Source organism: Desmodus rotundus, chromosome 1, assembly GCF_022682495.2.
Source record: "Desmodus rotundus isolate HL8 chromosome 1, HLdesRot8A.1, whole genome shotgun sequence".
In the NCBI taxonomy this organism is placed as follows: domain Eukaryota; kingdom Metazoa; phylum Chordata; class Mammalia; order Chiroptera; family Phyllostomidae; genus Desmodus; species Desmodus rotundus.
Genome location: NC_071387.1, coordinates 52097243 through 52110889, shown reverse-complemented (window position 1 = coordinate 52110889; position 13647 = coordinate 52097243). Strand labels below are relative to the sequence as shown.

Here is a 13647-nt window from a genome sequence, read left to right as displayed (position 1 = left end):
TATAGTTCTTTAGACTCTTGGGAGAAGTTACAAATATAACCCCGCCCTGAGAAATAGTTCCATCTAGGAGATAAGATATATTTCATCCTTCTGTAGATTTTAAAATAGTTTCTCAGTTGCACAGCTTTGAATTAGGCATTTACTTGTGATTGGCAAATAATTCCAGAACTTTTAAAGAAAGCCTTGACTCAATGATAGGTTTAACTAAAAACATGTTTATTAATTCTAATAGCTTTAGGTTACTGGCTGTCTTGGAGGGCATGATCCAGAAAGTGGGCATGAACTCTTACTGGGCTTTATGAATATTGATACTTCTGCGGGCTGGTGGAGTGTCTAGACTTTTAAGAATAGACAAACAAATAAACTGTAAGCAAAATATTCAGTGGCAGTAAACCCTGGGTTATTCTGGTTTTAGGGGTGGAGACTTGCATAATGTTTGACCAAATATCTTTGTGTTTGGGGGATAATTTGACTACCTCAGATGACTTTCTCTGTAAAATAGATCCACTTGTTGACATTTCAACTTTATCAGTGGCTGTACTGATCTTCTCTGGGCATTTTCAAATAGACACCAGTTGAATCTTTTTATACAGTTTCAGAGACAATGACTTTTATTCCTACTACTCCACCTATCTCTGGGCTATTGAAGCAGTGTACTAGTAGATCCCCTTCTTCCACATTTGTTACTTTCTGAATCAACCTGTACAACATGACCGTATGTATTTGACTAGAATGTTGCTTTGATCACATTACACTTAAAAATGACTTATTTTCTTGAAAAGGAGCTGAATGGTATGAGAAATGAGGCAAGAAAAGAGCTCTGGGCTAGGAGTAGGAAGATCATTTTTTTTTTTGCTCTGTCTCTGGCTGTATGACATTAAGCATAAAAATACACTTTCCTAAGCCTTTTTTACCCCTATGTTTAAATCATTTGTTGTGAAGATTGGTTGAGATAATGTATCTGAAGTTGCCATGAGCTATGTAGAACTCTATTACTTTTATGGCTGCACAGTAAAAAGACCAAATTCCTGTCTAGAATTTCCAAACAGCTTCATTTCTGTACTGTGCCTGACATATGATAGGTACCCAATAAATGTTTCTTGGATAAATGAATTCTATCTTTCCAGTCTTATCTTGTACTTTTCTCTAACCTTCAATTCAGATAAGTGGTCTCTACTTTCTCCACTGAAAGTGTTGTTCACATAGTCACATCTGTGTCCTATCATGCTCATTCATCTTTTTCACAGCTGTTGTTCAGGAGTAGTCAAGTTCCTCATAGCTCATTCTAGACCCCTTTGCTTTCTTTTCATTGTGGCAATCTTACTGTCTTTACTATTCATCACTGTGTGTAATATATATGTATATACTATATATATTTTGTAATATATAGTATCTTGCATTATTCAAGGCGTACACCGTGTGTATGCCTTCTCTTCTAAAGTGTGCTATAATAAGCTTCTGGAATACAAGAATAATACCTTTGATTTTGTAATTACTTTTTAAGGATATACATTTAATCCTCACTTGAGGATATATTTATTGATTTTAGAGAGAGAAGAAGAAGGGAGAGAGAGAAACATTGATGTGAGAGAGAAACATTGATCAGTTGCCTCCAATACATGTCCCGACCTGGGATTGAACCTGCAACCTAGGTTAGTTATGTGCCCTGACTGGGGATCGAACCCACAACTCCAACCAACTGAGCCAGGGCAAGAATATTTTAATGTGACTTGTAATATATCCACATTGACATAATGACAAGTAATGGTTTATGTTTATTTGCCAGGAGATAAAGTTTAGTACATGGTTTAGCATGTTATTAGAAGGGAGATACTAATATGCTGACAGACCACCCACACTCTGATTTATAGGGTAAAGACTTCATATTGTAAGTGGTTTGTGGAAAGTCCCTGTCTTGAGAAGACTGACATACATGTTTCCAGTTAAAGTGTTCCATTTTGATGAAGCATCCTTTAAAATATAGATACCTTAATTAGTAAGCAGGTCCTCAGGTACTAACATAGATTCCTTGTGAGTATAAATGAAGTGAAAATGGGCATAGAAAATAGAAATTGTAGGATGAGAGACCGACTTGTCCACTGATACCCTTTTGCGTTCTGTCTCTCTCTTTTATTCATAGCATTTTTATATAGTCAAACAAGATGCATTTATTTCTTGGATAGGTAAGTTACCAGATATTCCTACTAATGTATATCTTCAACATACATTTGATTTATTTTTATTGGCTTTATTGAGGTGTACTTTACACACAGTATAATTTACCAATTTAAAGTATACACTTTGATGCGTTTTGGCAAATGTATACAGTCATGTACCATTATCACAGTCAAGATGCAGAACATTTTCATCACTTCCAAAAGTTAGTATCTGTCCTTTTGTAATCAATTCTCTTCTCATCCACTGGCTCCTGACAACTACAGATCTGCTGTATGTCATTATTGTCTTTCCTTTTCTTGAATTTCATATAAATGGAGTCAGTATATAGTTTTTGTACCTGGATTCATTTACTTTTTATTTTCATTTATTTATATTTTTCTAGAGAGAAAAAACCATCAATTTGTTATTCTACTTATTTATGCATTCTTTGGTTGCTTCTTGTATGTGCCCTGACCGGGGATGGAACCCACAACCTTGGCTTATCGAGATGATGCTTTGTCCAACTGAAGCTACCTGGCTTCTTTTACATTGTACGTTATTCATGCAATTTTTTCCTTTTCATTGATAAGTAGTAATTCATTTTACGGCTATGCCACAGTTTGTTTATCCTTTTTACGAGTTGGTGGGTATTTGGATTGTTTCTAGTTTTTGGCTATTATGAATAAAGCTATTATGTATGTTTTCTCCAAGTGTTTGTATGAGCATATGTTTTTACTTTACTCTGGTGATTAAGTAGGAGATTGCTGAGTCATATGATAAGGATATGTTTAACTTTATATGTAACTGCCAAACTGTTTTCCAAAGTGGCTGTACCATTTTACATCCCCACTGCTAAAGTGTAAGTTGTCAACCCATGGTATTGACATGTGCTGTTAATTTTACCTCTAGTTCAGTGATATGTTGTGGTAGCTCATTGTAGTTCTAACTTGTGTTTCTAAAGTGACCATTGATGTTGAGCATCTTTTCATATGCTTGTTGATTATTTCCATATCTTCTTTTGTAAAGTGTCCAAACCATTTACCTATTTTAAAAGAAATACATACTTTTGGTGTCTTTATTGAGTTGTTTTCAGATGTTTACGTCTTCTGGATACAAATCCAGTATCGGAAATATGGTTTACAAACTTTTTTCCTACATCTGTTGGCTTGTGCTTTTATTTTCTTAAGTGTGTCTTTTCAAGAACAAAAGTCTCATTTTAATCAAGTTAATCAGTTTTATTTTTTGGGTGTTGTGTGGAATATTAAAAATTTTGTTCTAACCTAATGTCACTTAAATTAGCTCATGTGTTCTACTAGCAGTTTATAATACAGGGTGGGCCAAGAGGAGGTTTACAGTTGTTTGTATTAAAAAAATCCTACAATAATAAATAATAATACAGAATAAACTGTTTTTGCAAATTCACAACTGTAAACCTGCTCTGCTCTACCCTATATTATCTTTAAGTCTATCTATAAATTTTAAATTAATTTTTATATATGATGTGAGTTGTTTTATCTTTCCATATATCAATTTTTCTAGCACCATTTTTTAGAAAAAACTATAATTTCTCCATTGAATTTCCTTGCCATTTTTATTGAAAATCAATGGACCATATACATGTGGGTATATTTCTGTTCCAATTTTTTTATTACTATATTTACATCAATACCCGACTTTCTTGATTACTGTAGTTTTATAGTCTTAAAAGTAGATTGTATATAATTCCTTCCACTTAGTCTTGTGTTTCAAAATTTTTTTGTGGTTATTTCAAGTTTTTTGAATGTGCATATAAATTTTCGAATTAGCTTGTCATATTCCATAATCTTTCCTGGGAGTTTGATTGGAATTACATTGACTCTGTTGATTTCAGGGAAATTAGTATCTCAACAATGTTGGGTGTTATGATCCATGAACATGATATATCTGTGTGTTTATTTGGGTTTTCAGTTTTTCTTACCTATATATTCAAGTTTTCAGTTTATAAATCTTACATATATTATTAAAATGTACCTTTAAGTATATCATATATTTGAATCTATTATAAATGATATGGTATGTTATTATAAATTTCTATACTAACTTGGCTGATTCTAAAATATATTTGACTTTCTATATATTGACCTTATAACCTTGTCATGTTACTAAATATACTTACTCGTAATAGCTTAAAGAAGTTCTTTAGGCTTTTCTGCAGAGATAATCATGCTGTCTGCAAATAGTTTTACATCTTTCTGTCTACTTTTTCTGCATTGTATTAATCTTTCTTGCCTTATTGCATTGATTAGGACTTCCAGTGTAGAAAAGAAATGGTGAGGGAGGATATCCTTGTCCTCTTCCTGATCTTACAAAGAAAACAGTCTGACTTTCACCGTTAAGTTTGCTGTAAGCTATAGGTTCTTTGTAGATGCCCTTTCTCAAGTAGAGGAAGTTCTCTTCTCTTTCTAGTTTGCTGACAGTTTTCATTCAGAAGGGAATGTTAAATTAAGATCATCTTATGCTTTTTCTCTTTTAGTCTCTGATTTCAAATGATAAAGCAACTTTGATTTCTGGGATAAATCTGATTTTGTCATGATTTATTACACATTTTATATGTTACTGGGTTTGATTTGTTAGAATTTTGTTACAAATATTTTTGTGTCTGTTTTCCTGAGGAATATTGGTAGTGGTTAAATTTTCTTGTGTTTGTCATTTTTTATAAAATCAAGGTTAATGCTGGCCTCATAAAATGAGTTGAGGGATCTTTCCCTTTCTTTTGTTTTTGAGAAGAGTAAACGCCAACTGATAACATGAACTGGGAAATACAGAAGTTCACTTGTGTTACTCTAACAACTTATTTCTTGTCACTGAAATAAGAAATATTTTAATGTATGATAAAGGGCATGTTCTTTTTTTTCAGTTTTTCTTCAAATGTTTATTGGTACCTAAAAACAAAATAAAGAACAGAATAGCTTATGCTAGTATGTTTATATAGGTGTTTGTAAAACTTGACATGCAAAATAAAAATTTAATAACTTTAGATGTGACTTTAATATCAGTAAACCAAAATACACGGTAATAGATTTCAGAGTTATTAACACTTGAAATTTTTTTGTTCATTGAAACATTTTGTGAAGTCCATTGTATGTTTTCATTGTCATACTTTTAAAAAATATTTCAACTTCTTTTTTAAAAAACATTTTAAACGTTTTTTTTCCCATCAACATTTATCCCACTGTCCCCACTTCCACCTCCACCTACCTCCCTCACCCTCCTCAATTACCACACTGTTTTTGGGGCCCATGAGTTCTTAACAGACTTGTCTGTGGTAATTGTTATATTACAGTGAATTTTTTTAAAAACTTTGATCAACACAATATTGTTTTAATTGTACTTCTTCCTAGCAAGAACCTATTCCTTGAAAGTACAACAGTTCTTAAATTATCTCTTTAGATGAGCAGACTGGTAGATGTATTCCAATTGCTTAGTCATTGATTTGATTTAACCTTATTGGATAGCTTTTTACATGTTGGTGTTAAAACTGTTGTATCTTTAATCAAAGCATATTCTGCAAACTTTAGGATCAGGATTACCAGTGCTAGTTATTGACTAACACAGTATCTTTTAAAATAGTTTTAGAGATTTGGAAAATTGGATTAGATGCATAAAAATTATAGTAATAAAACTCATTTATGTTAACATGCAATGAAAATTTTTGTTTTTAATATACTTCTTTTTTTGTTTTTAATATACTTCTATCAATATTAACTGTTTAGTTTTGCTATGAGGTTTAAAAAAATTTCTATGTATGCTTATGTAACTAGCTTACACTAAACTCCCTGAAGAAAAAAATCTGTGCCCTGTAAATCATTAGCATATTCTTGCTTTTATAAATATTATGTAACATTTATTACAATAATGAGATTTCAGATCTACCTGAAAAATTTTAAATTATATGAAATAGAATTCCATGAGATGCTTAAATAGATCTTTTCATTTTCCCTTCTTGCAATAATCATGAACTTGAAATTTCTCTCAGGTATGAATTTACTAAATGCTTACATTGTAGTGAATACCACCTACATAATTACATAAGATAGGTATAACCAAATCATTACTTGATATGTAACCATAAATCAATAGCTGTAACTAAATCATTAAGTATATTGTTAATACTGTGCATGATTATACTCTATGAAGTATCTTACCTCCTGAGTTGCATTTACATTTATTTGCTGTAAGAAATGACATAAAAAGCCAAGTTACAAATTGTGCTGTTAAAGGAATCAGTGGGACTATTTCTATAATGTATGTTTTACATGAATATTAGTGAAAGAACAAAAATAAAGAAATAGTAAATATCAGGCATGGATGTTATAACCTATTGGGAAATGTCAGATTTTGTAGATTATGATAACCTGTGATTTTACTGGAAAACTCATTATCTGGGAACATTACATCAAAGTGAGAATATAATAGAAGCATTGGAAGGCATTTGTAGTTCTCTGTTGCACATATAGTAAAAATACGTTGCTTGTTAGGAAATGAATTGGTTAAATGATCATCTAAGTATCATCCTTTATAGCTAGAAATAGAAGTATGTATACTGAGAAATCACAAAAGTGAGCAGTGTTTTGGAGCATTTTGATAGTGCACATGTGTAGCTTATAACTGACTACTATCATGTCTAAATGTAATTAGTGATATAACATATCGTTTGAAGACTCTTTTAGCCACGCTTATTACTCCTAAGTCTGGGAGGCTGAGAGGGAAGGCACTAGCTCTGAGATTCTGTGAAATCCTGCCTCAGTTAAGGTATACAAAGAATGAGGTAGATAAGTGACATGAATAGGGTATACAACTTCTTTCAAGTTTAATGCTAATGAAAGTAAAATTGAACATTAAAAGTTATATTGTTTTTTGAAATATTGGTTTATCTTATTTGATCAGTGCATAAGAGAGGAAAGCTGGGCAAATATCAGGGTGATAATTGTTTTATTGAACTTTTTGTAAAATAACATTAAATTCATTATGTGACATTTTGAATATTATTTTGTTTCATGCTTGAATATATATTGAGGTTCAAGATTTATTGTGTTTCTTTGAAACCATTTAGGCTTTAGCAGAAATTGCTGAGGTGCTCATTTAATGTCTTACTATAAGGAAACTTGGCATTTTATCATAATATAATTTAATTTTTATAACCCCAGAATAGATTTAATGTCTTCTATAGGTACCTGATTTGTAACTTTTGGATTTTCTCAGCTCTGCCTTCCATTGTCCAGTTTGTCACAGATTCCCATGACAGAGCTAGTGAGTTTGCGCACTCATATCTAAGTTGGGTTATAAGCCAGGATAATGACAGAAGGCAAGAGGAAGAGCCCAGACTAAGGTTCTTTGATATAGATCTTTTGAAATTGAGAACTTGATAAAGTTTTCCTCCTATCACATCACTGTAGAGTTATTTAAATCTTTGTTTCTTAATTGTAAAAGCAACACATATTTTATAAAGAGGAAAGGAACTAGTATCCCTGTCTCATCACCCATAAATAACATAAATTACCTTCTTTAGGTAGTACTTAACAATAAAATTGTATTAGTATCATTATTGTAAGGTGCCCTCTTTTACATCCCACCTTCTATCAAAATATACCTTATTCTAAGTAGAGTAAGAAGATAGTAGGATGAAATGATGGATAAGTAGGGGCTGAAAGGGTTCTTCATGAGAAGAGTCATAGGGAGAAGGTGCGCTGTCAGATTACTGAGCCACAGACCAAAGAGGGGAAAAACAGACATCTGACCCTTCTGAGCATGTCTATGGAAGCTGAAGGTTATAAAAACAGAAAATGTTATTAATCATATTACATATTACTTACACATAGCACTTATAATTTTTAAACTATATTTTGATTGTGGTTGCTTTTTAGGTAGTTTTCTGCATCCAAATGAAAAAACAATGTCTTCACAATAGAGGACTACTCCATGTGGGTACCAATTTTAAATTCTCAAAATTTAATCAGTAAGATCTTGTCCTCGAACTTCCCAGGTGTGTTTTCCACTTCTCACAAATGTGATTGGGGTAGAAATCATTCCTGTTTATCTGAATGAGAACACTTTGGTAAAATTCCTTTGATTCTAAGATAACTAGATGAAATATGTTGCATAAATCATGTCACAGCCAACAGTTGTCACCTGGCACTAGAACTTGATGAAATTTTAAAGTGTTGGCTCACTGCCTGTAGTGTTCAGTTGCAGTTCTATAGAAAGTCTGTTTGTACAGATGAAGCAGTTCGTGGTAATGTAAGATTCATCTCTCAAGTGACAGGGCTTGAGTTTATTACAGATATCTCTACTCTGAGCTCCCAAGACACACTAAGTGAGGCTTTATTTTAATTTCTCATTGTTTTCTTTGGCACACTTATAAGAAAATGGAACAGAAACTCAGCTTGATGAAAACTTTAGAATTTATTTTAGTCCAGCATCTAATCGAGTTCAGTTCAGGAATGTTTTAAATAATATGCCCAGAAAATAGTCAAATTTGAGTTTTCACATACTGCTTTTATTTGTGGTAATTGACTCCCTGTCCAACCTAGTATTCACTTTCATTTATAATCAAAACTTACACACCCATCTTTACTTATTGGCAGTTTATTCTTTTCTTACAGATTGCTAAAGATCTACTCAGCATGTGCAGAAAAAGGGTAATAAACTCACACCCTTTGACTCCAGAAGAATCTATAGCTACAGGCCTGTATACTTCCCACTGAGCCAAGCTTTCTTCTAAAAATCACATTAGATTTTGCCATTCCCAGACTTTAAAACTTCTCTCATGGGAGACCTTGATGTCTGTGGATATCAAACAGATGCCTACCCACTTAAAAAAATTTCTTTGTCTTTATTCCCTGTCCTTATTATATTTCCTCTCTCCATAGGTGACTATTGTCATATTTTTTGTCTGAATCTTTTTATTTGTATCGGACCCTATAAAACATGGGGATTTATTTTGTGTGTGCACAAGCACTGGATGTGCATGAATTTTAATTTTGCATTACTGGTATTTATGCCGGAGATGATATTTCATTTGCCCTCAGCACTATTTTAAAGATCTGTCTGTGTTTTGGGGTATACATTTTCATTTCTTCTAACTGCTGCATAGAATTCTATAGGGAGTCTTGACTTCATTTTATTTATCCTATGTGTTGAACACCTAGAGTACAAGGCCTTTTTGTAACTGACTCCATATTTTCAGGCTATCTTTTGTACTCTGTGCAACTTAAATCCCAGCTACATGAAATTAATTATTCTTGAGTGAAAGTCATCTACTTTTTATACTGCCATGTTTTTACACATACTTGCAATCTTTTAATGACTACTTGCTTTCCAAGAGTCGATTCAGATATTATTTTCTTGGTGAAGACTTCAGTAGCCTTTTCATGCTTGAGCTAATTGTTTTATACTCTGCTCACACAGCACTTTTTACCTTGGTAGTATAGGAGCCAATATTTCTGCCTACAAGTCTTTGTCCTCTGGATTCATTGAAGACAGGTAACATATTAGAGGTATTTGTGTGTTATTGCACCATAACAAAAAGTAAGACGCATTCATTAAGAGACATAGTCAAAAAATTCACAGCGATGATATATATGCTCTTTGACTTTCTAGTAGCAGTTAAGTTGCGAGGTACAGTTTGAAATCAGATATATGTGAGCTGTTTTTGTGTGCTCTGAAAAGCAAGAAACGGTTTTAAGAAATTTTGTAGCAAAACCTTAAAGCAAAAAACTAGAGATTATAGAAAATTCTCAAATATATCTTTTGGTAAGGGAGTACTTTCATATCTTAAGTTACATTCAAGTACATAGCTATACACATAATATTTCTGCTCGAGTGTTGCCTGTGTACATGTATGTATATGTGTGAATCCATGCAAATACACAAAAGATCTTATAAGTGGAAATATACTTTAGTTTTTGATATGCTTTAATTTAAAACCCATGATAAAGTAGAAATCAGGGTAAAATGCATTGTTTAGCTACTTTTTTGAGACAGGAAAGGAATATTTCTAATAACTCACAGGAAGAATTATGCCTTGGTAACATTATTTATTCACATATTTATGGATACAAAATTTATTCAGCAAATATTTATTGAGTACCTAAGATGTTTATATGCCTTCCTCAACCTGTATATTTATTAAAGTTATTTGCATATGTTATCATTAGCCTCAAAAATTGTGTCTAGGTAAAATATGATATGCCCTTTTGCAATAAAGTAAGGCAAAAGGCCGGGATGCAAATATAACCTAAATTTTTTTTAATCCGCACTCAAGGATATGTTTGTTGATTTTATAGAGAGAGGAAGGCGGGGGAGAGAGAAAGAGAACCATTGATGTGTGAGAGAAACACATATTGGTTGCTTCACATATGTGCCCTACTGAGGATTGAACCCACAACCTAGGTATGTTCCCTGAATGGGAATTGAACCTGCAACTTTTTAATGTTTGGGATGATGCTCCAACCAACTGAGCCACCTAGCCAGGGCTAGAACCTAAAATTTGAAACTAATGCAATCTTCTGGCAGAATCCCAAAGACAGCTTCAACTGTAGCATTCTGCACATTTATTCAAGTTTTATGTTATTGTCCTTGAATATTTTGTTGATTTTATAATCCATAAGAATTATTCATTTCTGAAGATATTACCAATAGTGTGTGACTTTTACATGTTTCTTATAATTTGAGATGTTCCTGTGCAGAGAAGGAAATACTATTCATTTTAGTTATTGAAAACTTTTTCTTTAGGGAACTGGGAAGAATAATTGCTGAAAACCAAGTGCATTTTAGGGGTGTTAAAACTTCCAATTTGCTTCTGGTTCCTGGGCTGAGTTAAAACTCAAATCTTCCTACAGACTTCCATTTATGCTGATAATGACAGTAATGAGATGGACCAAGTACTATGCTAAGGACTTTGCACGTATTTTTATTTAATCTTTCCAACAAACCTGTGAAGCTGGTTATAATTATTCTAGTTTTACAGATGAGGAACCTGGGGTTTAGGGAGGTTAACTAACTAGTAAATAGACAGGCCTAGGTTCTCTGCCAAGTCACTTTTGATTCTAGAACTGCTGTGCTATTTTGAAACAGCTGATTTGGTACAAAAGAAGTTGACTGAAATCATTTTAAACTAACCTACAGCCATGCTGCTTACTTTTTGTTACGGTACTATAGCACACAGATAGTAGATACAAAGATAGAAATAAGAAAAGTATACTAATCCCTGAGTAATAATGGGTTTCTTGTTGCTTTTATGGTAAGTTTTTAAAGAGCTAATGCATATGCATAGTAAAAAAGTAATTCAGCCCAAGAATATATACAAATCATGTCTCCCTCCCACTCTAGCTTCCTGTTCTCCTACGTACAGGCAACAATTGTATCTGATTTCTGGTTATTCCCTAGAATAACCAGAAAGTCTAAAGACACAAACTGATAAAAGCCAGGCCTGGCCCTCAGTTGACATATGAATGGGCCAAGCCAGAGAAAACAAGAGCCGGTTAGAGATGAGACACTGATGATAATGCAGACAGGCCATAACACAGAAAGCCCTCCACACACATGTGCCTCATTTTATAGATGAGAAAATTGGTTATTTTTGGTCACATGGATAGTTGAAGAGCAGACAGAACTCAAATGTGGGGCTCTGACTCCCGTTTTTCCATTCTAGAGCAGGTGACCTTTGGGTTTGAGAGTGTTGTGAAGAATTGTATGCTTGAAGTGGTCTAAACTAGAGTCTCCACCGGTAAGCTAGATATCAAACGTCACAAAGCCAAAGTTAATAGCAGCTTTATTTTAACTTTTAAAATACATTTTTAGCCCTGACTGGTGTGGCTCAGTTGGTTGGGCAAGTGAAAGGTTGCTGGTTCGATTCCTGGTCAGGGCACGTGCCTGAGTTGTGGGCCTGGTTCCCATTTGGGTGCATATGAGAGGCAGTGAATGGATGATTCTCTCACACATGGATGTTTATTTCCCTGTCTTTCTCCCTCCCTTCCCCTATCTTTAAAAATAAATAAAATCTTTAAAAATAAGTTAAATACATTTAAAAATTTTAGAGTAGATACAAATTGTCAGAAAGCTTATAAGAAGGTACAGAGTCCCTATATACCTCCCTTCCAGTTTTCCCTCATATTAACAGGTTTTACCACTATAAAGTTACTTTTTTGCCCTCCTTTCCAGTCTTCACTCTTTAGAAGGAAATCAGTGTGTGCAGCCCACTCTGAAAGAGTGGGGAATTCTCTTCCACCTCCTTGAAGATGGAGTATCTTCATACATTGTTTGGAATACTGCATGAGCGATTTGTCTTTCCTCCCCCACTTATTTCTTTAGTCAGTCATTTAATTATATAAATATGGAGTCATACATATTTATTTTATACCTTGGGTTATAATCCAATACTATTTTGTTTTGTTGCTCAAATTATTCTAACTTTGTCCATTGTGATCTTTTTAATTGGTTCCTAATTCTTCGACATACCCTCACCATTATGTTTTGTTTTGTTTCGTTTCTTTTTGAGTACTGCTTTAGTTTCTGGCACTGTGGGGTACATCAGACTCACCTTTGTAGTTTCTACTCCACTCTTAGAATTCATCATTTCTCCAGAGACCCCTGGTTCTCTTACTGGAAAATGGTATTAGAAATCAAGATTGGGTGTCAGATGTAATAGCGGCTCTTTACAGCCAAATATTGAGTTGCAAAGAAAATTTTAGCCTTTTTTTTTCAGGTAGTGCAGAATTAGGTCATTGTAATAATTTGTTAATATTGCTGCAATATAAAATTTACCTGAGTTGAACAGAGTGATCCTAAGAATTGTTAAGGTAAAATTCTAAGAAATATTTTATTACTCTTTCTTATTACTTAAAAAAAAACACTGTCCTTGATGGCACTTTATTTGATATATATTTTTTGATAGCCTTAATCACTATTTGAGGCAAAATTTCAAACCATGGTAATTTGAAGCAGGTCGAGATTAACTTGGGGATCCTGGAAAGACTTTATACTCCATTAGGAAAATTAGCAAGCATAGAATCTATGAAAGACAAGTAGTTCATATTTATGTAAAGAATAATACTTTCTTTTGCATCACTGAGCATTTTATCTTTGTGTATCCAGCATAACTGGGAGAGAATATTAAGAGGAAACAAAAAAAATGTAAAAATAGAAAAACAATGACCATTGAGCACAATTAAAATATCTGGACAGTGGTCCTAATTGATTTATGTCATTGCAGAAGAACATTCCCTATTAGAAATCAGCGCCTTCTAACTCTAGATTTGAGATTTTCTTAATCTGGGAGATTTGCATGTAAATCAGACTACTATTTAGGGGGAAGTTTAAAACAATTTGTATGAGTATAGTTGCAATCTTAGTATTGATGAATGTTTCTTGAAAAATTATTTATTTTTTGCACTGCCTTGCTATGCAAGTATTTTATTTTACTCTTCAGTATCTACCATTTCACTTAAGCAA

At 33.1% G+C, this 13647-nt stretch overlaps 1 protein-coding gene across 13 annotated transcripts in view; it reads left to right on the top strand.

Annotated features, from left to right (window-relative positions):
• Positions 1-13647, top strand: part of RFX3 (regulatory factor X3) — a 274106-nt gene that overhangs the window by 62684 nt on the left and 197775 nt on the right. Inside the window, exon 1 of one of the 13 annotated variants that reach the window (XM_053924225.1) lies at positions 8814-8834. The exons of the other annotated variants lie outside the window; for them this stretch is intronic. The gene's annotated coding sequence lies outside the window, so the exon portion shown is untranslated. Of the gene's footprint in view, positions 1-8813; positions 8835-13647 lie in introns of those variants that run through there. 13 annotated transcript variants of the gene reach the window in all.